General features: G+C 38.3%; 1 protein-coding gene across 2 annotated transcripts in view; it reads left to right on the forward strand.

Moving 5' to 3' along the window:
- Nucleotides 1-25168, forward strand: part of IGSF11 (immunoglobulin superfamily member 11) — a 160417-nt gene that overhangs the window by 1088 nt on the left and 134161 nt on the right. The gene's annotated exons all lie outside the window — the stretch shown is intronic.

Here is a 25168-nt window from a genome sequence, read left to right on the forward strand (position 1 = left end):
CACTTCCATCGGACTAACTGAAAGTATTGAAGTTTGCAAACTTTCCAGTCTGGCCTTATACAGTTTCTCCTGAAAGCATGCAAGATGTATGATGCAGGAGAACTTCATCAGAATAGCAGAAATGCTATTAACTATTTAGTAAAACTCTAACAGTCAAATCCGCTGTGTGTTACAGAAATAAGTCCCATGGAGATCATGAGGAATTATTCCCAAATTCCTAAAGTTGAAGCCAGATTTTATCTGATACTTTTACCTTACCTTACCTTTTTGTGCTGCTTTTAGGTTCATTGTTTCCATTTTGCTAGAACGAAATCTTTGTGGACACGTTTTAAAAAAACAGCTATATTCAGTGGAATAAATTATTCCTGCATAGTCCTTACTTATTTTTTATAAAAAAAATACAGGTTTTAGTATAAGCATCTAATGGCCCAGACACATCCTGGAAGTATGGTTTTTCTGTTGTGTCCCCATGTTATCTTCATCTCAGCTTCAGTCCATGAATGAGACAGTTTTATGGAGTCCTTAGTATTTCTCTCCTTATTCTGACACTGTTCAAGGGCAACTTCACTGTGTATGAAATATATTAAGCTCTGTTACTTTTAACCTTGGAGGGAAGTCACATGACTGGTGGTGATGGGGAATAGAAGCAGTAGAGTTAGGACAGGAATCAGTAGTGGGGCCAGCTCAAGAATGGGCGGTCTGTGCTTCAACTCAGCTGAGGGAAAGCCTCTGGTCAGTTAATTTAGTATTAACTGTTCTATTATTATTCAGAGACAATGGGTTTGAAGTCACTGAGATAAAAAAGTGTATTGCTTTATATTAGTATTCTCATGTGTCCATAGGACATGCAGAACAGTTTCAGTATGGATAAGCAATACAGTTTTGATACATGGAATGCCTTTGTACCAGAATAAAGAACTGAACTCCAAGGATTCTTGGAGCCCATTAGCTTAAATCAATGAGATTTGAGTGTAAGTAATCGTGTTTAGGATCAAGGCTCAGTTTACAAAAACTTGGAAGTGCCGGGGAGTCATAGAAAATATCTAAATGAAGATAATTATGTTTATTAATTGTTTATTGTGAGATCATCTTGATAATTTTTAAAGGTTACAGTGGGTGTTTAGTGAACAGAAGACATTTTTTATTCTGATTTCCCTCTGTTTGATTATGTGGTTTAGTTATCCCAGCATGTGGTATGGTTATAGGGATTGCTGATGTTAGTGAAGCTTGAGGCTGAAAGAATGAGGGCCCTGCTGTTAGGATCCAGATGCAGGACTCTACCAGCTGCATGGCAATTTGTTTGGTACATTGACAGTGCCCCTTTTTCTGGGCCTGTAGCATTCTCTGTATTTCTGCTAGGAGTTTTTGGATTTCCTTAAGTACTTTGCAGAATTAGAAAGTGATCTTGTACTGAGTAGTCCTCGTCTGCATGTGTAGTATGTCCACCTTTTTTCTTTTTCTTTTTCATCACCAAGCCACTGCTTCTGGAAGCATCATTTATTCCCCCAAAGTCAAACAGGTATCGTTTAGTTCAAGGTTTGTTTTCAGTTAGTATATAACTCAAGGGAGTTGATCTAGGACATCAAGCTCAGTTCTACAGGCCACAAAAAACTAGCTTTGGATAACCAGTCCAGACTTCATAAACAATGTTTTTTTAAACTGGAGCAGGGGGCTTCTTCGACAGTATTGCTGGGTTCAATGCAAAGAATTTAGTTCACATTAAACCAAAGTATCCAGTTCTCTGACTTAAAGGCCATTAACAAGAAAGTAAGCCAGGATGGAGTTAGCTGTACTGGGGAATTCTGTCTTAATGCAAGAAATTAGGAATTTGTCCAAAGTACGTTCAATACAGTAAGATAATGTTGGACATTGTGGGATAAATGCATTGTGGATGGAGTTTTACTCTGTATCAACACAAGTGTAAGTAACTGTTCCACAAGGAATATTGTGCCAGAATTATTGTGTGATAGGAGGAATACTTAAACCATATCACTCCATAAACCACATCAAGTTTATGAGGAATGATTATTTGTGTTACACTGATGTAAGGCTAGGATTTTTTATTACACAGTAAGAAATGGTAGCTAGGAATATGTAAATATTAATTAGAAATATGTGAACATGTTTCTGATCATCCCTCCACCAGAAACATTTTTTTCAGGTTTTCTTACTGCTGTGTTGAGTTTTCCAATGGAATTAAAAGAAGTGTGCTTTGGCTACTTAAGTATTGGTATGTCTCTTCCAGAAAAGGAGGTTTTGTAATGACCTGTGGGAAGTTATGCCCACATTCCGTTTTACCTGCAGACATAATACAACATAAACTATTGCTAATAGTACACTGTAAAGGAACATTTAACTAGAATGGCAAAATTTGTATGCAAGACACTGAAATGCTGGAGTAGTGAGAGCAATGACTGTGTGTGTGCAAGCAAATGTGGCCTTCAAACTTTTGATAAATAGTACTGTATTTTGGATTTCAACACTGGGTTTACAGAAAATGCTCAACTGTTTAAAAGCATATGCTTAAAGTGAAAAGGAAATATGATATGGGGACAATAAGGATGAAATAAAGTTGCGTTATTCGTCAAAGATAACTGCCATCCAGGATCTTGACCCATGACAGTCATGGAAAGAGATTACCCCAAACAGTTACAACTGTTGCCCTGTTTGTCCAAAGTACGTTCAATACAGTAAGATAATGTTGGACATTGTGGGATAAATGCACTGTGGATGGAGTTTTACTCTGTAACAACACAAGTGTAAGTAACTGTTCCACTTTATTCCGCTTTAGTCAGACCATTCCTCATGTAATGTTTTCTGGGTATCATACTTTAAGAAGGATTCAGAGAAATTGGAACAGGTTCTGAGAAGGAAATGAGGATTATTAGGGGTCTAGAAGAGAGATTGAAGGAGCTGGGTTTCTTTAGCTTTGAGAATATTGAAGAGGGATATATCATTCTTCAAATATCTGAAAGTGTGTCCCATAAAAGAAAATTAAGACCCATTTTCTCTCATTCCAGAGTGCTGGACATTGAATAATGGATGTAAATTACAGGAAGGCAGATTCTGACTGAATATTAGGGGAAAAAATCCTTCCTCACAGAGAAATTCAACAGTGGAACCAATGACCCAGAGAGGTGATTGTGCCCCTGTATTTGATGTGTTCAGGTGAAGCCTAATTAGCTTTCTGTCTGGAATGCTTTAATTTGGGTTCTGCAAAGAGCAGAGGGTTGGACTCAGTGGCCTAAACCATTCCCTCTGTGAACGTCTGACTGTGACACACTGCCCATTTGCTGTATTCAGGTTTGCTGTATGAAAATGAAGAATGGACTATGCTGAGCCTTGAACAGTTTGGAACATAATTTTCTTCTTTCTTGTAGAATGAAAAGTACAGAAAGCTGCTTCCTGCCTATGTCCCAACATGTACAGACTGCTATGGCTCACTTCTTTGCTATAGAATAGGAGCTGAATGACAAAAGAAAAGCACTGGTAGATGCGGGCGTCCGCAGGTGGGATAAAGTGAGGGGAAGTGACTTTGCGTTATGACACGTTATCTGTTTATGTCATTTTGTATCATTGACACAAGTATGCAATCTGGAATTTTTACATCATGATCTCATGATGTACATAATGTCACTTTGATGTCATGATGTGGCTTCTAATGGATGCTTATGCTTGTAAGTATATTTGGCCATTTAATATGCTAGAATTTAGAAAGTGGATTAGTTTCTACAGATGAGAAACAGATGAGGATTTGCCATTGCTTTAAGAAATTTATTCACTTTTTCAGTTTAGATGGCCGTCCGTTCATAAGCAACTCTGGGTGGCTAAAGCATTAAAAACAGCAAAGCAATACAAATAATAAAATCCAGAGAAAAACAAAGAACAAAAAAGAGCACATATACATATACCTTTGGCACCAAGGTAACAATTAGTTTAACATAAATATCAACACATTGATAGCTCACTCACCATCTTGGCCCAATGCCGAAGGGAAGAACTGGGTCTTCAGGACCTTTCTAAAGGCAAATGGGGTCAGAGCCACCTGGATTTTGGAGGGGGCTGCTGCCACGGGGCAAGCACGGAAACAGAGAAGGAACACTTCCTAGATCCCACCAGATGGCAGTGTTTAACGGATGGGGTCTAGGACCAATCCTTGTTAGGGAGGCAGGGAAAAGAGGTGATAGAGGGAACCTCAAATAACCTGGTCTTGTGCCATGAAGGTCTTTGTCCAATATATCCAACAGTTTAAATTCACCCAGATGTCTATCAATAACCAGTAGAGCTTGTGCAGGAGTGGCGTTGCATAGGGCCTGGTTACCGCTTGTCTCCCATAGTATCTCTCTGGCCAATTTGATCTTGCAGGGTTGGCATGCTCCGGGTTCCTTCAGTTAAACAATGTAATCTGTTGGGATGCTGGAAGTGTGCCTGTAGCAGTGCCTGTCCTCTGGAGTGAGGTTCCCCCTGAAACCCAGATGGCTCCCACTATGCTGTTGTTTAGAAGAGCTGTGAAGACCTGGCTCTTCACCAGGCCTTTGGCGAGGGAGAGGGAGATCCCCTGCTTGGTTTCCACGCAGTCTGTCATTCTTGCCATTTTTTATCTTTTATCTCCCCCCCCCTTTTAATTGGTTTTATTGCAATTTCTTCAATTGCAATTTTCATTGTAATTTTATTGTAATTTCTTGATTGCTGAGAGCCACCCAGAGTCTTTGGGAGTTGGGTGGCATACAAATTTAATAATAAATAAAAAAATACCAAGGTGTGCTCATAACTACTTGTGCTGCTGCACTCTGGATAACTGTAGCTTCCACATTTTATTTTATTATTTTCCATCAGAATTACATGCCACCAAATTATTAATGAAAATACACTGTGGCTTACAACAATATAAAACAAAACCACTATAAAAATGAGATGAAAATAAAACTATAATAATACTTAATATAATATACTAATATATTTATTATGACAACCAGTTTGGTGTAGTGGTTAAATCATCAGGCTAGAAACTGGGAGGCCCTGAGTTCTAGTTTCACCTTAGGTACAAAGCCAGCTGGGTAACTTTGGGCCAGTCACTCTCTCTCAGCCCTAGGAAGCAGGCAATGGCAAACCACTTCCGAAATCTTGCCAAGAAAACTGCAGGGACTTGTCCAGGCAGTTGCCAGGAATCAAAAACTGACTTGAAGGCACACACACCCATACAAAATACATTAATTAATAGCATCCAGTTTCATATTGTGCATAGTTATTCCCAGAGATCCTTTTGTCTTCATTACCTTCTGGAAGACCACATTGAAGAAACAGCCTTGCTTCTGGAGTGTGTGCCATGATGGAAAAACTACTTTGTGATGGTAGCCCTCAACTTAGAAAATTGGGGAACTACAAGCAGCTTTACTGCCCCTTAAAGAAGTTACTGAAACCCACAATGAATGAACAGTAACTCATGCTAGAATTCAATTTCAGTCTGTTTCATTCCATCCAAACTGTGTCAATCTCTGGATATAGGGGACCAGAGTTAGAAGGGGGGGGGGGGAGGCAAGGGAGCAGTGACAGCAGGTAATACTGGGTATCATTAGCATATTGAAAGTACCACAACGTGAACTGTTGGATGACTTCTTCCAGTGGCTTCATATAAATGTTAAATAAAAAGGGAGGGAAGACCAACTTTATGGAACTCCCGAAGAAAGTGACTGTGGGGTGACCTCCAATTGCTCTTGACTGGGACTACCCATTGAGGTAGGAATGGAACATCATGCCCCAATCCCCAACCCCTGAGGCAGTCCAGCAGTATACCTTGATTAATAGCATCAAAAGCTGCTGAGACATCTACATGGACCAAAAGGTGAATGTTCTGCAGCTGAATCCCTATCATGAACTCAGCAACCTAAAAAGGGAAGATTGGGGACTAAGCAATATTTATCAGATACCCTGGGATCTAGACAGGCTCTCTTAAGGAGGAGTGCAGTGTAGCCTTTTTCAAATGCTTCTTCTCATGTTTCTTGCCATCTGGACTGAGTTGTTGTCTGTTGTTGTCTATAAAATAAACTGGCAATCGACCTGCCTTGTATCTCTTGACAGTTTATGTCTACTCTCCCTTCCATTACTTTTCCAGACTCACTTCAGTCTCTCACACAGGTATCATACCTGTCCATTTCCTCAGAGTCCCCAAGCCAAAAAGAATCCCAGATAACCAAGATAGATGATACCCCAGTCAGCACTGTAGAGTCTATCCAGGACTGAGCAAGACTGGGATGATTTTCTTGGCAAAATAATAAAATGATTACAGCTGCCAAACATGAGATCTTTCTGGACTTTCTTTCCTAAGAGGGGACTTATTATCCTAAACAAGGCAGCTGGTTGACAGTCTGCCAGTACCATAAAGGAGGAGATATAATGATACTTTGCTTCTCTTATCATCTGGTGTAGGTTTGAACTTGAGCCTTTACCATGCTTGGTCAAATTCGCTTTTGGACTTTCTCCTGGTACACCAGGCTTGTTTTTAGCGATTTGTGTCCTGGAGCTTCTCGGAAAACCAAGATGTGTCCTAAGATCAGGAACAGAAAGCACTTATTCACGGGGCAATGTCATTGAGAAATCCTGTCAAATTGTTGGGAAATTCATCAGGGACCATTCAGAAACCCTCTGGATCCGTCAGATTCCTGGGGTGAATCCTCCTAATGGGTCCCCCTTTTGCAGAGGTCTCAGGTGGCAGTTAAACTTGGTTGTACCAACATCTGAATCTGACCACAGCAATGGACAAGATGTAATGCCATCCATATTAAGATCACCACTCAGTCACTCTGAGACAGAGTTATGATCTCAGTATGACTGCCTGCATGAGTTGGGCCGGAGATTATGTGGAAGTCATGAATTCTGAAACTTTCCCAGACTGGGGAAGGTATGTAGTTTGAAGTCACACAACATCAGAAGATGAGAGGATTCCAACACCATCCCAGAGACCACATCAACAAGCCTGGAGAGAGAGCCAACTGGACAGTAGGGTTGCCAGTATTCAGTACCTACGCTACTGATTTGTGGGTATTTGTATAATCTGCTTTAAATGGAAATCACAGCAAGTGGCAGCATCTACTGTAGATAACCTTGGCTGATCTCAGAAATGCTAAACAGGATCAGATCTGGTTAAAACTTGGTTAGGAGACCACCAGGAATTTTCAGGGGTGTAGCCTAGGGTGGAAAATCAAGATGCATCCCTGAGAAAGACAGTGGTAAATGACTGTCATATTGTTCCCCAAAACACTACATGGAAATATCCATGTCATCACTGATAACTCAACTCTAGGGAAACGTTATCACTATTTTAAATGGGGGAAAAAATCGTCTCTTTTATCAAAGCTTTCCTGACCATTATTCATCAAAGTGCAGCAGAACAGATGTATATTTCCTTTTGTCTGTATAAGCCACTCTCTGTGCCTATGTTAGTGGAAAAATAATTACATGTTCTCATTTTTTTTTTGTCTTAAGATTTTCTAATTATAAACCATTGCATTCAGAATGACATTGGGCCATGTTGAACTGGTGTAGGGTTCTGATGCTTCCATCTGTACTATTTAGATTTGCTGTTTCTTTAAGTAGCGGTGATTTAGACAAATGGACACAGTTGGAATAGGAAATAGGAATCCACTCAGCTTCTAACAAATGTATAATACTATGTGACTTTTTTTGGTATTCTCTTATCCTTTTCCAATGATGCATATGTTGGAAAAGAAAAGCAAACATGAACAAATACTCCTTATAATACATTTTCAAAATTATTTTTGTTTCTCAGTTTTGAAACTAAGTGAAAAGAATGCTAAAGGAATGCCGTAATACTTGGTAACTACAATACTAGGTAACTCAGGAATTTCCTTAAAAGAAGATGATAGTATTGTGGCATAGGTTTTTCTGTATGCATCTTGAGTAATAACTACTGCTTGTTTTGTGAAATTATATGACCAGGCATATGTTAAAACTATATTAGAACTCATCTTAATGCCAGATGATCGTCAGCATCTATTCTGTCAACAACTGGCTCCTAGTGTTGGTACTTATAGAGATAGGGTTTAAAAAATGGGAAAAATGTTTTGTTTTTAATTCCCCCTCAAAATCAGATATGGAAACCTCTGCTTAACTTTGTAATTGACCATCATGTGTTAGCTGATCCAGTCTGTTGTTCCTGTGAGATAGCCTATCTTTCCTTCATTGTGTGGCAACAGCCTTAATTGCATGGTGTCCCTATTCCTTTAGCTGTATAGAGTAAGAAAGTTCAAAACACTGCAACTTGGGATGCTGTTTCCAAGGTCTCTTGAAGGAGAGCTAAAATAGTTTGCATCCATATTGCACAACAGAAAGTAGAGGCACTCAGCAGTTCCGGGCTGCATTGGAATGAATAGATGGCATATTCTTGGCTCCTTGGACCAAGTCTTAGTCACTAGAGAACATTTTATATTTTACGACAAAATAAACAGTATTCCCCATGGTACCCCTTAGGGGATATTTAGCTACTCCTTTTCTGGTGACTCATCTATTTGGCAGGATGCTTCTATTATACTTTAAAAAATACAGTATGCAAGAGTGCTTGTAAACAGTTTCTTTCAAGGAGAATTGCACACACAACATATTTGGAATTTTTCAGAGCAATAGGCTAGCTTTCCTTTGTTTTTTAAGGCCTATTCAAGCTTCTGAATAGCAGTGATGTTGTTCTGCTTTAATTTTCTGCTGTCATTATTGCAGCAAAGCAATTTATATGGTCATTCAATTTTGAGTTTGCAAAGAACTCAGAATGTTTGCTTGGGTATAAGCCTGTGAGTAAGAATCCTACCTCAAGAATGAATGAAGCTTGGCATGGCTCAGAAGTGTGTTGAGCCATGACAAGCTGTTGGAAATGTCTGTCACTCTTGCCATTCAGAACTAAGAACTTTATGTTGTTCCTTCTCAGTTTTAGCTCTGTGGTAAAAAGTATTTCTCCCCAAAATATATCCATTGTATCTACTAATGTCTGCTGCGGAACTTGTTTCTTTCTCAGAATTCCCCAACCTAGCATCTTTTTACGAGAAAAGCTATAGAATGGGAATTGTAGTCTTACTTATACCAAGGGTAGCAGGTTATGGAAGGCTATGTACTGCTACCTCTTCAGTTTTGTTTGGGTGATTACTTATGTTTGGTTTGAGCTCACTGGGTTTATTTTTCATGCTAAATACTTGGAATTCTGAAAGGATAAAGCATATAACATAAAGTCACATATCCCATTGGATTTGTTTATAAACCTTGCAGCAACTTTCCTGAGAAAATCTGGAAGGCACATGGTTTGGGGGAAGCTACGTCATAGGTAGAGTGCAATTCTGTGTTGCTGTAGTAAAAACAGTTATTGAAATTAATCTGATTCATGATATTCTGAAGATATAAACATGCAGTGATATGTAGTAATAGGCCTTGATTGAATGCTAGCTAGATGATGGGACTTACATATGAAGAAGTACAAAATGTGGCTGATTCTGACTAGGGTAGGGCTTGAAAGTCAGATCATAATATCACCAGCTGTAGTTGCTAAAATGATTGTGGCCCGAAGTCAAAATATTATATAGACCTTTAAAGCCCTAAGTGATTAGGATCTAGGCTATTGAATAGATTGATATGCCAGTAGAGAGGAATAATTTCTGTCATCTTGAGAACCAAACCAGGTTTTATGTGGCATGCCAAGGATGATGCCCTAATATTGGGCAAGGGCACTCTCCCCTTCACTATCTCATTTCATTTCAAATTTATTTTGAAAAGTATTTTATTTAATTTCAATTTTACACACAAGTTTTACACACAAATAAACTCTACTTCCTCTTCATTAGGTGGAGGGCACGATAATGTCAACACTATTTTTCCAGTGATAGCAGACAAAAAAATAGAAAGTCACTAGAATTTGTGCTGGGAGGAAAGTTTGAAGGTGTATAACAGCTTTTCAGAGGCTTAACAAAACTATTATTGTTCTGTATCTTTTTGTATTTTAATTTGCATTGTGTTACCTTATTTTGTACATGGTCTAGAGCCTTTGGAGTAAGGCAGTTTATTTCTTTCTTTCATTCATTCATTCATTCATTCATTCATTCATTCATTCATTCATTCATTCATTTGATTTCTATAGCCACCCATCTCAACAAGCGTGTCTGGGTGGCGTACAATCATAAAAACATAAAACAATATATGTCACTGAGTAAAACTATTGCTATAGATGTTAATATAGGCAAGAAACGGGGCCCTTAACATACTTGGGACCCCAGGCTGGGCACATAACCAGGTCTTCACGTCCTTACAAAAGGCCAACAGGTTCGGGGTCATCCTAATCTCTGAAGAGAAAACGTTACAGAAGGCAGGGGCTACGGCAAAGAAAGCATTTCTCCTAGTTTCCGCCAGCTGACATTCCTTGGCTGACAGGACCTGTAACATGCCCAGTTTGCCAGACTGAACTGGACAGGTAGAAACAACTAGGACAGTGTTGTCCAAACCTGGCCACTTTAAGATGAGTGGACTTCAACTCCCAGAATTCTGGGAGTTGAAGTCCACTCATCTTAAAGTGGCCAAGTTTGGACAACACTGAACTAGGAGAAGACGGTCCTTCAGGTAATCTGGTCCCAAGCCATGAAGGGCTTTAAAGGTGACAACCGGCACCTTGAATTGCACTCAGAAGCACACAGGCAACCAATGCAGCTGACATAGCAGTAGTGTTGCATGTGTCGAATATCGGACACATTTACTACCTGTGCAGCCGCATTGTGCACCAGTTGAAGCTTCTGAATGCTCTTTAAGGGCAGCCCCATGTAGATTGCACTGCAGTAATCCAGATGAGAAGTCACAAGGGCATGAGTGACTGTGAGCAAAGCCTCTTGGTCCAGGAATGGGTGCAATTGGTGCACAACCCAAAGGTGTGCAAAGGCCCGCCCAGCCACAGCTGCTACCTCCTCTTCTAGCAGGAGCCATGAGTCCAAAAGGACCCCCAGATTGTGCTCTGGGTCTGTCTGGGGCAGCACCACCCCATCCAGAACCAATGATGGAAAAACCTTGTCATGGAAGGCCCAAATATCCAAAGCCACTCAGCTTGGGTTGAGTCGAAGCCCATTGTGCCCCATCCAGGCCCCTACAGCCTCCAGGCACTGGGACAGGACATCCATGGCCTTGCTCGGGTGGCTTGGGGTGGGGATATAAATCTGGGTATCATCAGCATATTGATATACAGTACTCCAAACCATTGGGTCACCTCACCTAGCTGCCTCATGTAGATGTTAAACAGGAGAGGAGAGAGAGCCGAGCCCTGGGGCATCCCACAAGGTAGGGGCCTTGGACTGGATCTCTCCCCTCCATCAACACTGACTGGAACCGACCCCAGAGGAAGGAGGAGAACCAGTGCAACACAGTGCTGCCCACCCCCAACTCCCAAAGCTGGTCCAGAAGGATACCATGATCGATGGTATCGAAAGCTGCTGAGAGGTCAAAAAGATCATGGATGGTCGCACTGCCCCCATCTCGTTCCTGCCAGAGGTCATCTAAGAGTGCAATCAATGCCATCTCAGTCTGTAGCCTGGTCTGAGTCTTGACTGAAAAGGTCCTTCTAAATTTTATAAAAACATACATACATACATACATACATGCATGCATGCATGCATGCATGCATTTTGCTCCTTAAACTAAAAGCCAAGGGAAAAGCTTACATTTTTGTGGCATAAGCCATTGCAGGGAACATATTTTGTTCTTTAATTCACCCCTTCCTCCCAAAACCCAACAAATTAAGTAAAATCTTGACCCCAGGCATGCTGATGGATGACTGAGATCACAAAGCAGTGCTACGTACCTGTTTTAAGGTGATCTTTAGAGGCTATTTACTGAATTGCCACTAAAAAAAATAAAATTGGCAGGCAGTAGAGGCCTTTTCTGTGGTAGTCCCTATCCAGTGGAATTTCTTGCTTAGAGAGCCGGGTATGGATCCATTTTTCCAAGGCTGCTTTCTTGAATTTAAGAAGCTTGAATAAATGTTTTAGATACTTGATACATTCTTAGGAATGAAGATCATACCCAAAGCTAGCATTTTGCTGTACAGCATGCCAGGTTTCTGTTTTTAAAATACCTTTTAATGCAAAAGGTGAGGTGGGAAAAGGAGGCTTGAAAGGAATAATTTAAAACATTTCTCATTTTGAACTAGCTACTGATTTTTCAGTGGGAAGAAAAATGAATAAAATAATGGAGATTGAGAAGAAATGCTCTAAATATGTGCATAGGTTGTCAGAAAGAGATGAAAGGGATTTTTTTTTCATTCTTCTTTGTCTCACTATTCCTTCAAATGTTTTTATTGCTTTCTACTACATCTAGGAAAAAGAACAGCAGTGTCGTGTTGGGGAAAATTTTAGAATGGCAAAAATCCTTTCTGTAAACTTCTCTGACTACATACTATTTTAGCAGTTCTTTTAACTGGGTTGCTCCACAGATCTTTTTCTGTGGTAGTCCATGGTGAGTTTTGGCTTGAATGGTTGGAAGCAGTGAAGTATGTTTCTATGCAAATACTTCTGCATACGTCAACATTATTCCTGCAGTATGTCAGTGAGATTGCATAGGAGAGAACAATTAAACATGTGCCAAAAGCTTTTCAGTAAAAGCTTCGCAGTGTTGTGTGTGTTATATTTCTTCGAATTGTCATTACTATACACATTTGATGTAATCAGTCTTCATGTTGCCTGGATCCCTAACTTTGTTAGATCAACATTTCCATAAAGGGAGGCAGTGCAGAATTGCTGTGTTTTCCTTTTTTGGAACAGGCACTGAGTCCTTTGTCTCTTCTCTGCTTTTGAATAATCTTTATTTTCCTCTGCTATTTTGATGATTTGAGTAGGAAGAGTAGTTACAAAATACTCATGTTTCTTAAAGCAGAACTAGAAGTGTAGTGCCTAAAAGTTCTTACAAAGATAATATTATGTCTGTTGCACACTGTTACTGGGTTCTTTCCCAGAACTGGGGAACCTATGGATCTCCAGATACTGCTCCATAACTACCAGCATCCATGATGCAACATTGTGGCCACGACTGAAGATCCAGAAATTCCCCATCTCTAACCTTCTGCAGTTCAGGTTGTGATACGTCCTACTTTACAGGAGAATACTAAAGTAGAGATGTGTAAGGAAGCATGGAAATCCCTTTAAAAGATATCATACAATCTACTGTATGTATATAGGTGCCTTCAAGTCAATATTAACTCCTGGTGGCTGCCTGGACAAGTCCCTGCAGTTTTCTTGGCAAGATTTCAAGAGTAGTTTGCCATTGCCTCTTTCCTAAGGCTGAGAGAGAGCGACTGGCCCAAGGTCACTCAGCTGACCTTGTGTCTAAGGCAGGACTAAACTCATGGTCTCCCAGTTTCTAGCTTGATGCCTTAACCGCTATACCAAACTGGCTCTCTTAGATATAATTAGTGATATTTTATATACGTCCCCATTGTTTTCTGCCTTTTTAAGTTAATAGAATAAAAGTAAATTGCCTCCTAAGTCCTAAGGGAGAAACTATTTAAACATATCCCAATGCACATTTATTTTCTTTTATACAAAATATGTAATATTTAAACATGTACTTGTTTTATTATACCTTTTGTAGAGATTTCATTTTTACACAGCATAACTATAGCCATCTAGTTTATCCAAGAGCTTTAAAATGCAATTCTAAATACAAAATTATTTGGAAGTAAATTTCACAAGAATCAGTGGGAACCACTTGCAGATAAATAATTTAAAATCAGGTTTATAGCCACGTTTGATAGATTACTTCAGAATCTAAGGCTGCATCTCTAAGCAGCATTACAAGAGAGTCACATTGAACTTACAACATACTTAGACTCACAGTAGTGTGCAGCTTTACTTTCTATTTTGCTTACAGTTTTGGTGTGGTATAAGGCAAGGATCAACTAGCCTACTGTTGACCAATTCAATTCCAATGCTAGAATCATCTTGATGAGTGTGGCAGGAATTTTTGTCCCACCATGTTGCAGATAAATATCACACTAGTTATATCATCACTCAGTTGAGCTGTGGCTTTAAATAATGCCCTAAGATCCTCCCAGGGGTTCACTGTTTCCATTATCAAGGACAGGGATCAAAATACCTATTTAAAGTTTAGGAATGGATTGAAGAGGGGAAGTAGGGTTTTATTTTGTGTTACTCCAGGACCTTGTCCTTAGAAGTGAAATAACTCAGCTGACTGGCTCCAAATCTCAAACATCATATGGCAGTAAGGGAGATCTCAATCAGAAGGCCATCAGCTGTGAATTATCAATGATCCTATCATATCTTATCTCCAGGGGATAGCCAGAAGAGAATGGTGGTAAGAAGGGATCCAATTTTTTTTCTTGTTTTGGGTTGATTTTCCATCTGCATAAACTCTTATTTTTGTATTTATGCCCTCTCTTGCCAAAGCGAAAGCAAGAATTGCATTTAGGAAAAGTGTAGAGAACAAGAACTTAAGACACTGTGGTCCAAACTTGGCCACTTTAAGACTTCAACTCCCAGAATTCCCCAGCCAGCATGGGGAAGTGGCCATGGGGAAGTGGTCATCTTAAAGTGGCCACGTTTGGACAACACTGACTTAAGAAGTACCACCTCTGCATCAGATATCAAAATCCACTGGTTGAAACATATTGATGCATTGGCTAATTCCCTGCCGGTAGCTAAGAGAGAGTTACCACATGTGCAGGGTTTCTCTTTCCTATATCCATCAAAATATGGAAACTTATTTGTCAGACTCTGAATAATAAAAACTTGATCAGAATAAACTTTATTATTGTACAGCAAGAGTTGTAGAACAGCCATGTTTCAATGCTAGTTTGCCTATATAATTTATTTTTGAAATACATTTGAAACCATGGCTTTAATTAGTCTATCAGGTAGTTTATGTCTTTGCCAAACAGGTTTAATGAACTATCAGTCCCAGATTGCTTATAAAAGATTAGTGCAATATTTGCTAACATTCAGTACTCTGCTTAGCATATGATATAATTAAAGAGTGGATTTGTTAACGTTTCACTCTGCAGTTGAAAATTTGTATAATAATCATCTTGTTCAGTGTAGCCTGGCATATATTAAGATGGAAAAAAAAGTGGGAACTTAATTTTATTTAATAGATTGACAGTAATTTTCATAGTAATCTTATGATGCAATGGCGTATAAGAGCAAACATTTGAGTAAATTTTTCCAGGAGAAAGTCTCAGGTCATCAGTTCATATTATCCCTTAATTTTTTGGTGTTTTAATTTTCTAGTACTTTTTTATTAACTGGAAGAAGTAATAGATTTCAAACAACATTTTTCAAAAATTGTATGCATAGAAACAAGATAAGATTATTTCAATATTTTATTTTGGATTGTTTGGCTTCATGATTTTCATCTAATAGACACTGGAATAAATCTATCTGAACTAAAAAAGTTACTTCAGACCAAATTGCTTTAGATGTGTTGGGACTACACTTCCCAGAGATTCCAGCCCCCATGATGTGTGTGAAAAAAGAATTTTAGGTTAGAGAAGGTTATGTTAGAACTTTTTTTTCTGGGGGGGGGGAGAAAATCCCTCGTAAGTTATTGCTAGTATGTTTTTAAAGAAAAATTAAAATGACTACTGTTTATGATCATTGATACTTTATTTGGCTATCAGAAGTGTTTTTGAAACTCATTTATGTCTTTCAGATTGTTGTTGTTGTTTAGTCGTTAAGTCGTGTCCGACTCTTCGTGACCCCATGAACCATATTGCGCCAGGCCTTCCTGTCCTTCACTGCCTCCCTGAGTTTGCTCAGTTTCATGCTCATTGCTTCAGTGATGCTATCTAACCATCTCATCCTCTGCCGTCCTCTTCTCCTTTTGCCTTCAATCTTTCCCAGCATCAGGGTCTTCTCCAAAGAGATCTCTCTTCGCAGTCTTTCAGATAAGCCTATGTATTTTACTGAAGAAAATAGAACCCTTTAATATTAAAAACACCCCCAGAATATATTAATCTTTCAATATTGGACATTGAAACCTTAAATATTTTCATATTTAAAATAAGTTAAATTTACTTCAGTAAAACTTTAAGGAGCTTTAGGTCAGTGCTAAAATCAAATGCTCCTTACTCAGCCAGGGCCACACAAAATGTTAGTTTCCTCATGTATTTTTAGAAAATGCAGTTGTAAAGGTTGCAGTTTGAAGCAGAAGGTAAGGGGGAAAAAATTAACTCTTTTGTTTGCAGTAGTTTTATATCAAAAATGGTTTTCCACACTGCATTTCTTTTACAGCATAATGTATAGATATTTTTTTTTTCCAGCAGAGCAATAAGCTTGGGATGATTTTAAAATGGTTGGGTGAAAGGATGATGTGGCATCCTGTACTCACAGTGGCATTGCTTCAGATGTTATTAGCTTTCATAGTTGCAATGTGTAGGTATGTGTGTATTGAAATGAGGGGAGAACTGTGCAACTTACACTTGTATCTAGTTTGTCCCTTATACTCCTGTCCTGTGGAATCCAGTCAGTTATGACCATGCAATCATGCATCCTTTCTCAAACAATAAAATAATTGTATATTTTTAAACGCTGGATTCTGCCCCATCTTTTACTAAAGCTGGAATCTGAATAATCTCCTCCATACCTCTCTCGCTCTCTTTGTGCTATGTACTAGGTTTTGCAAAACTAATTCTGAACCTCCAGATATGTTTTACTAGCATTTAGGGATACTTTAGGATTAAAGTTTCTATAGAGACACAAATGTTTATGAGAGGCTTTTTTTATGGCTTTGGAAAAGCTTACAGTATAAATGTTTTAACTAAAGTGCTCGTGAGGGAAAGATTATCTGTCAAGAGCATTAATAGAAAGGCTGCAGTTGATGTGTTACATGCATAATGTTGCGATAGAGGAGGAAATGTTTATCCTTAACTACTTCATTTTTTTTTACCTTCTGTTCATCATAATCTTTATAATTAAGCTTTATAATTAAGCTTTTCATAATAGTTCAGTTGTTATAGAATTAATTAATTTTGGTAACTTTTAAATAGAGTGACTGTGTAGCCTGTATGAAAGCAATCTGTTCTCTGAACCAGATTGGTGAATGGACTGGGAAGAAATGTTTTGGATCCTGAATAAACCAAAGGTTTCTTGAATGAGCTTTAGATAAGACTAAAGAAGTGTGGATCCTAAAACATCCAGCTGACTATAGCAGGGCAGTTTTCAGGTGTTATACCTTTTCACTAGGATTTTTTTTAGATAAAAAAAGTTTATCAGACCACATTTGAAATTAAAAAAAAAAATTCCTCTCACCCCTATGGGTGGTATGTGTCTTCCTCAATCCTGGGAGTTTGAGGGTTCTGCATAGTATCTTAGCTGTTCCTAGCACTGCACTCTTCTGGACAGAGAGCTCTGATGTTGTTCCTGGGATCTGTTGGAGCCACTTTCCCAGTTTAGGAGTCACCCTGAATGTTCCTACCACCACTGGGACCACTTTACTTTCCACATCTTTTCAGGCTCTGGTACTTCTCCAGCTTCTCATACTCCTCTGTGAAATGTTTTAAGTTTTGAGAAAGCTGGTGTGCTAGAACAGCACTGGGTTTTTGCAAAGAACATTTTTTTTCTTTTTCTCTTGTATTTCTTGGATCATACAGCAAACTGCTAGTGTCAATTTGACCATTAGACCAGCTTTTGAGAAATCAGCATTGTCTAGAAGTAATAATTGATAATCTCTTTGTTCATTAAAAAACATCTGGATTTTATTTTTGGTTAGTGTTCATTCCACCATGAATCTCTTTTGGGTAAAACCACCCAAATCTGTTCTCATGCAGAATTCTGTCACTCTAGACTAGATCTGTCTACTACTAAAAAAAATGTAGAAAGGACAAATATAGTAATTGGATAACAAAATTATGTATGAAATCTGACTAGAGAAAGGTAGCTGATATGTTTTATCTGTGAACTGTAACAGCTGCTACTTTTGACTTCTTATCCTTCTTCCCTGATCTCTCTCTCATGCTTTTTGAATGCTGGCATCTTGCAGTTGAAATTGTCATAAAACAGAAATTTTGCTGCAACTTGAGTTACTTCCTTTATTAATTCTTATGTTATCATGTGATATTGAAGCATCCTTTTTGTGCTCTGCGTGATCTGTTAACAAAAGTTTATGGTCTTGTTTATTCAAGAGTTAAAATTCCTGCCACTGCAGATGATTTGTGAATTTCTTGTCAGAATCTCATGACCAGAACACATCTAGAAGACCTTGGTTCACTGTCAGAGAAGCAAGGTAGCCCAAGCCTTTGTCTTTTGTTTTTCAAGGTCAGTCCCTTTCTTTGCCCTTGAAACAGTTGGTATTCATCTGCTTTTTCTAATATCCATGATAAGGTTTTCCTGCCACCATGCTGTTGTCCAGGATGCAAATAGTTTCTCTCTTTCTGCTGGCTGATACTTATATATTGTTCTTGAGTAAATGCAGCGTTTATTTTCTTCTGGATTCTCCACTCTTTTGACATTTGTTTTAGGTTCCTTCTTTACAAATTTTTCAAAAAGGCATTTATAGCTTCCATAGGACTTAATTGAGTGCCAGACTGAAATGTCTCTATTTACATTTAAACCTAGAGGTTTAGACTAATGGTGGACACAAACTCCTTTTTGCAGCGTGCTGGAACCTTCATTTGGAGTAATAACCTGTATAGGCAAGAAAGAGGGGTTTATCTCCCCTAAGCCATATTCCCTAACTGCAGCTGTAGTTGAAATGGTCCTTCTGGCATCAGCAGTATCTTGATGTAATTGACAAGAGGTACCGGATGCCTGCTGAGTCAGCGAGGTGCGTGCTTGCCAAGTGTCTGCAGCAGAAAGAAGGCTTTTGCTAGCCTCAAATAGAGCAAAGCCAACGTGCTGGGGGTTGTCCAGTTGTTTATATGCCATCCTAGCTTTGTGTTCCCTTCCAGCCTGGTATGCACTGAAGTAAGAATAGTCACTGTTGTTTTCTTTCTGAATTGATCTTCTGAAATGGGCTGTGCTATGAATCTTTAATTCATTTTGCAGAAATTGAAATAGACAGAGCATGTTGTGTTTGTGTATATTTTTTTTCATAAAATAGATCATCCTGTTTTAGCCCAGCTCTAATTTTAACCTACTGGGTTTCTATGGCTAAATGGGTTCCCAGTAAAATTATTGAGCGTGTCTGCCAAATTGTTATTGGTGGATGTAACTAATGATTGAAATTTATTTTTTAATGTCATTGAAAAAACTTGGCTTGAGCTTTCTAATAGAAATTATCCTTTCTGTTAGCTTGTTTTATTTCAGTTCAGTTCTCTTCTTTAACTATTGTAACTGAACTGTTTGCAATACAGACACACATCCTTCCTTAAGGCTTATGTATTCCTATCATCAGAAGTCTGAACAAAATTCATGAATATAAAACACTGTTTGCCTAATATTTTGATTTCATCTGCTTACAAATTAACTTTTTAGTGTAATGTTTGGTTTATTTACTATTTACTATTTATTTTCTACTTGGGTGCCTGTATTCTCCAACTTTCTTGCATTAGAAGATGATTACTGTATTTATCTCTATAATTATATGTTCGTCACATTCTGCCATTTTTCATCCCTCTCCTTTTCATAAGAAAAACAGCTACCTTTAGTTGGTAAGAATTTGTAATGGATGGCATGAGCGGGGAAGATTCTGGAATGGAAGTTCAAGGTTGTCGGGGGTGGGGGGAGACGCATTCCAGAGCAAGCGCCTCCTCAGCCCGTAACAAGAGAGTGTGGGAAGACGAAGAGGATGAGGCTGGCCCCTCCCTAGAGTCTCACGGGATATATCCACTAGTTGCTTTAGCGTAGGTTGAGTCTGGCAAGATTCTGTCTATTAGGTGTGAGCTAATAACAGAATGGAACTGTACTGGATTGCCTCGTTGCTGTTCTTGGGCTGAACCTGACAGAATTGGACCTAAATGTATATTTTTTTAATCAAAATTTTGAATTAGAAAGAAATCAGACTAAGGCGTATGGGTAACACAGAATGGGAAACTGACAGGTATCAGATTTGCCGGCATTGTTACTGAGTATGCAGAAACATTTCCAGTTGTACTGTTAGGCAAAATAAAGTGTCCTAACTCCATTACAGATTTGATCATATATGAAAAGACATTAAATTGTCAATCACATGGTTCATAATTTCATAGCTATCTACATTCATAGGTAATTTAGGCTCTAAAGCTATCTATAGTAAGAGTGTCTCTGATGCTAAAATATTGTCCACAAAATGGGTCAGTTTTAGATTGATGAGAGCATTATACTACACGTGTGATCATTACATTACATTATACATGTCTATCACCAGATGTTTTGACTACCGGCAAAGACATTTTATTTATTTATATTTATTTATACTTCAAATTTAGATACCGCCCATCTCACGAAATGATATAGTGTTCTGAATAACCTTTTGTACAACTTACGATAATTCACTGTATCTTATAAAAAAGTGAAATGTAGATGAATGTGTTTTTAGTGCTTTAAAGGACAATAAAGTATTATATTTGTGTTACACTTCGCCATTCATTAAAAGTTGTATGTGATACAGGACTTGCATTTCCTAACTTTTGTGCAAGATAGAGTTTCCTATAGGTGAGTAATTCATGTAACTACAGAGCAACGAGTTCAGTTTTAATGGCCATCTAATTGCACAAACTGGAGGTCCTTGGCATTTCACACCTCAAAGGGAAGTTGGTACCCCCACTTTAAAGTGAAAGTCCATTTGGTCTCAGCAGGCTGCAATTTATTCAGATATGAATGTTGACTTTTTAAAGCCATAGCCAAACTAGATGTGTAATTATAAATACTGCTGCTGGGAACAGCACCTGTTTATTTTAAGATGCAGATCAGCCTTGGTTTCTACCTGCTAAATGGGAATAAACTTGGGGACTGCTTTCCCATATAAATGTGTCTGAAACTTATAGTGAAAGCTACATAGAATTTGTAGTGTATGAGGACTTTCATATCTTTTTATTCTAAGATAACTGAATTGGTTTTCAGTTACCATCTACAGGAGAAATTTAAACTCCCTCTCTTAGCACTTGCTTCCCAAATTTGACATCTTATAGCTTTAAAAGAAAGCAGCAGCAGCAGCACCTTAATCTACTAGTGCCAAAGGAGACTTTTGTTTTTATTCTAAGTAACCACCTGTGTGCATGTGCAGAATTACAGGAAACCATTAGCTTTCCCCTCACAATGTGATGGTCATACATATTTGCTCTTGGGAAACAGAAGAAAGGGAAAAGGTGGCTGGGGAATTCTGGGAGTTGAAGTCCACACATCTTAAAGTTGCCAAAGTTAAGAATCACTGGTTTAATGTATCATATAGAATAACTTTTTGTTCAATGTTTGGGTAGTGGGTAGATATAGAGTTTTAAAATCATAACTTTGGAAGGGACTTTGGAGGTTTTCTAGTCCAAGTGCCTGCCCAGTGCAGGAATTGTCATGCCATCCTGGACAAATTGCTGTCCAAACTGTTCTTGAAAATCTCCAGTGATGGAGCACCCACAACTTCAGGAGGCAGGCTATTCCGGTCATGAAATACCTCCTTGTTTCAACTTTGGATCACTTTTGGTAAAGCTTCCACCCACTGGTTGTTGTCTTACCTTTGGAGCTACTAGAGAACCTGTGACCCATTGGGTCATCATTTCAGAGATATTTCCTTACCTTACCAAAACAGAGAAACAGAATGACCAAGGGCAAAAAAGGCAGTGGGAATGTGAGCAATTTATGACTTCCTGCCAGCTTTCCCATTGACTTTGCTTGTGGGAAGCTGGCAGGGACCATCAGAAATCTTCCTTGCTTCCTTCCTTGCTTCCTTCCTTGCTTCCCTCCCGCCTCCCTCCCTGAAAGCAGCCACAAATTTCCTAAATTTCAATCCCCCAGGAGTAATGGCTCCAAGTTTTTGGATGCATTCTGTAAGTTAGCCTATTTAAGGTACCTTGGTTCAAAAATTGTTGCCCTATGACGCACTGTTTCACCCAGTTGAAGGTTACAGACATGAGAGTTTTAGTAGTATATAGATGGAGAATAGATCCATACCTTATGCACTGTGATGTTCCTTCATGTATTGGAACACTGCTATCCTGTCTCCCTTACCTTTTTCTTCTTTAGGCTGAACATACCAAATTCCTTTAACCGCTCTTTGTCAGATTTAGCCTCCAAGCCCCTTACTATGTTTGTCACTCTTTTCTGCATCCTTTCCAGTTTCTCAGAATCTTTTTTGTATTGTGGAGACTAGAAACAGACACTGCACTTTTGGCAGCTGCGGAACACTGCTGGCTCATGAGATGAGGTCTTTTCAGCCATGGTGCTTGCTTTCTGGGTAATCTGAGAAAACATATAGACAAGGGTGACTGCAGCAAGCCAAGATTTCGTCAGAATGATGAAATGTGTACTATGGCATCATGATAAAACTCCTCCCATTATGCATTTATTTGTGGCATTGCAGTACAATATAAAAGGGATTAGCATCCTCCTTGCCTTGATTAACATTTAATCATTTGCCCTATCCCCTCCCAAGGATGACTATATATGTATAGAACTGTTATATCTTTTTAATAAATAGTATAATGATTTGATATGCAAATTAAATTAAAATTTATAATGTAAGTAAAAGTTATATTTGTCTCATGCTATAATAGCTATGCAGTACATGAGCAATAAAATAAGATTAGGTTTCATAAGAAATATTGCGATAGTCCTCTTCCCCCAGTGATTATCCCTCTTCTCATGTTCCCTTTCCCCCCAATATGTCAACATTACTGGAAACATAGAATGCCATTGTAAAGAAATACCTATTTGACATATAACATGAGATCAGATAGTCCTTTCTCATACTTTAGTTAAGACTGATAAGATCTATCTATCTATCTATGATTGATTACCTTTCACACACATTACTTGCACAATATAATACTGTATGGCAAATTCAACTGTATAAATAAGATGAAGTCTACATTACACTAACCTCTTAAAACAAACAATAAACATCACTACAGAACAATAAAAAGTAGATTATATACCCATACACGTATGATATATGTACTATAAGTTATTTTTAAAACGAGCGAAGGCTAATATACATATGTCCTGTGAATGGTATTCTGTCAATTTCAGAAGGCATTTGGTATAGGTGCATGATGCATGCTGTCTATTGCTAATCACCTGTCCTTATCATGAACAAAAGCATTTGGGTTATGAGGGATGCCAGAATAATTTTAATTTAACGAAAGTTTGACATCTAGCTTGAATTGCAGGACCTTGGATAGCTCTAGGCAGACACATTTATTCAAGGAGAACCAGAGCTCCAGGAAGGCATTTGAAGCTATAGTCACTTGACTCTCATATGGGGCAGTTCCATCTCTTCTGATCTACTAACCTGCTTGTGTTGAATGACAGTCTAAAGGAAAGTTTTATGTGTATTCATTAGAACACAAGCAGAATTTGTTGCATGCCAGAAATAGAACTATCTTCTCATTCATGGACCTTGATTCAAAGCCTATGATTTGGTAACTCCTCTTCAAATGACCACACCTAGCTCCCTGGTAGTCAGCATCAAGGCTCAGGGAGCTAGTGTGATTGGAAGGAAAAGATAAGGCTACCATGCACTTCTCTGCCTTAGCCATCATATCCTCAGGAAAAGATTCAAAGAGGGCTCAAACTTGGAATAAGTGTCTGCTTAGAGTTATTTGTAATACTTCATTTTATTCTATTTAGGACTCTTCCTTTCCCTCCACTTTCTAGAAGGTGAAGAATCTTAAATGACTTGGCCTGAAGCCTAGCATTCTGTCACACCTCTCTTTAAATCTGTTTTCTACTGATGAACAGGTAGAAGCTGATAATAAAGTATTCCTAGACAGCCAGGGTGGTGCAGTGACTGGAGTATTTGGCACATCCAGGTTGAAGCTCAGTGTGTGACTTTGAGCCAGCCATTTTCCCTCAGCCCAGTCTATCCCACAGAGTTATTGTAATGAGAAGAATGGGAGGAGGGAATGCTGAGCACATTTCCATGAGCTCCTGGTAAAAAGGTAAAATATATATATATATGTAACAAATCAATCAATAGTGCAAAATGAGTAAGAAGATACTAGCTCATAAGGATTTTCTTTCTTGGAACTCTGGTTGTATGGTTCTGACACAAGAATAACACAGCTAATAGATTTTGACTGGCCTGGTTCTGGATTCAGTACACCTACATTTATATCACTTGTCTTCTAACCCATTGTCAGAATCATGGCTTATCTTTAGTTACTGTGATTTTTTTCTTAGTTATATTGCTTCCTTTTAATTTCATTAAGTGTTATGACTTTGTACAGAATTCTTTTAAAAAATCAGCTGCCTTTTAGAGAAAAAGAAATATATAAATATAAATTCTGAAATCTAAACATTCCAAATTTAATGAAAGAATTGTGATTGATTTCATGGAGTAAAGGTGAATGTGGGTGTTTTAAGATATTTTCACATTTTTATGACTGAATAATATTTTTGCATATCATTTGAGTAACATGTCTTTCATTTCAAAATCATAAAACAGCATGCAAATCTTTTATGATCTTACTAAGAATATATATTCTTCTGCCTAAATGATTAAGTGTATGAAAAATACATGTTTGTAAATGATAGCTCCAGACATGGAAAATTTTCACCCCCAGTGCAAGAAACTGAGTTACAGGGAAGGAAGAATACCTGAGACACCTTGAGCTCACCTGCCTTTCCCTACCTGGCCACCTCTAGATATGTTTGGATTGGAATTTTCAGTCCCCAGTTAGCAAAGGAGTTGTAGTGCCCACATAATGATATGGAGAAAATTCCCAGTTGTTGCAGGCTGATCTACTCAGTCTATCTAAAGGAATTATAAGTTAAGAAGAAATAAATCCTTAGTTTAATATTATTTTTAATTCACTTGGGTTTTCATCAGAGCTTAATACCTTACTAGGTTTATTTTTGGATTCTTATCCTTTTTATTTTATTGATTCTGTTATTTTTATTCATTTTTGTGAATTTTTGAAGGGGTGTTTCAGCTGAATAAATTAATAAAAATGAATGCTAAATCATTCCTCTTCTCATTTTCAAGGCGGCATTCACCAGATTATTATTGATTTTGTCTCCCAAAAAGTCTATTAAAATCTTGCTAAATGAATAGTGTG

This window comes from Python bivittatus, unplaced genomic scaffold (genome assembly GCF_059951505.1).
Source record: "Python bivittatus isolate LINGU-HERP-01145 unplaced genomic scaffold, Pbiv_v1 ctg000340_np1212, whole genome shotgun sequence".
NCBI classification, from domain to species: Eukaryota; Metazoa; Chordata; class Lepidosauria; order Squamata; family Pythonidae; genus Python; species Python bivittatus.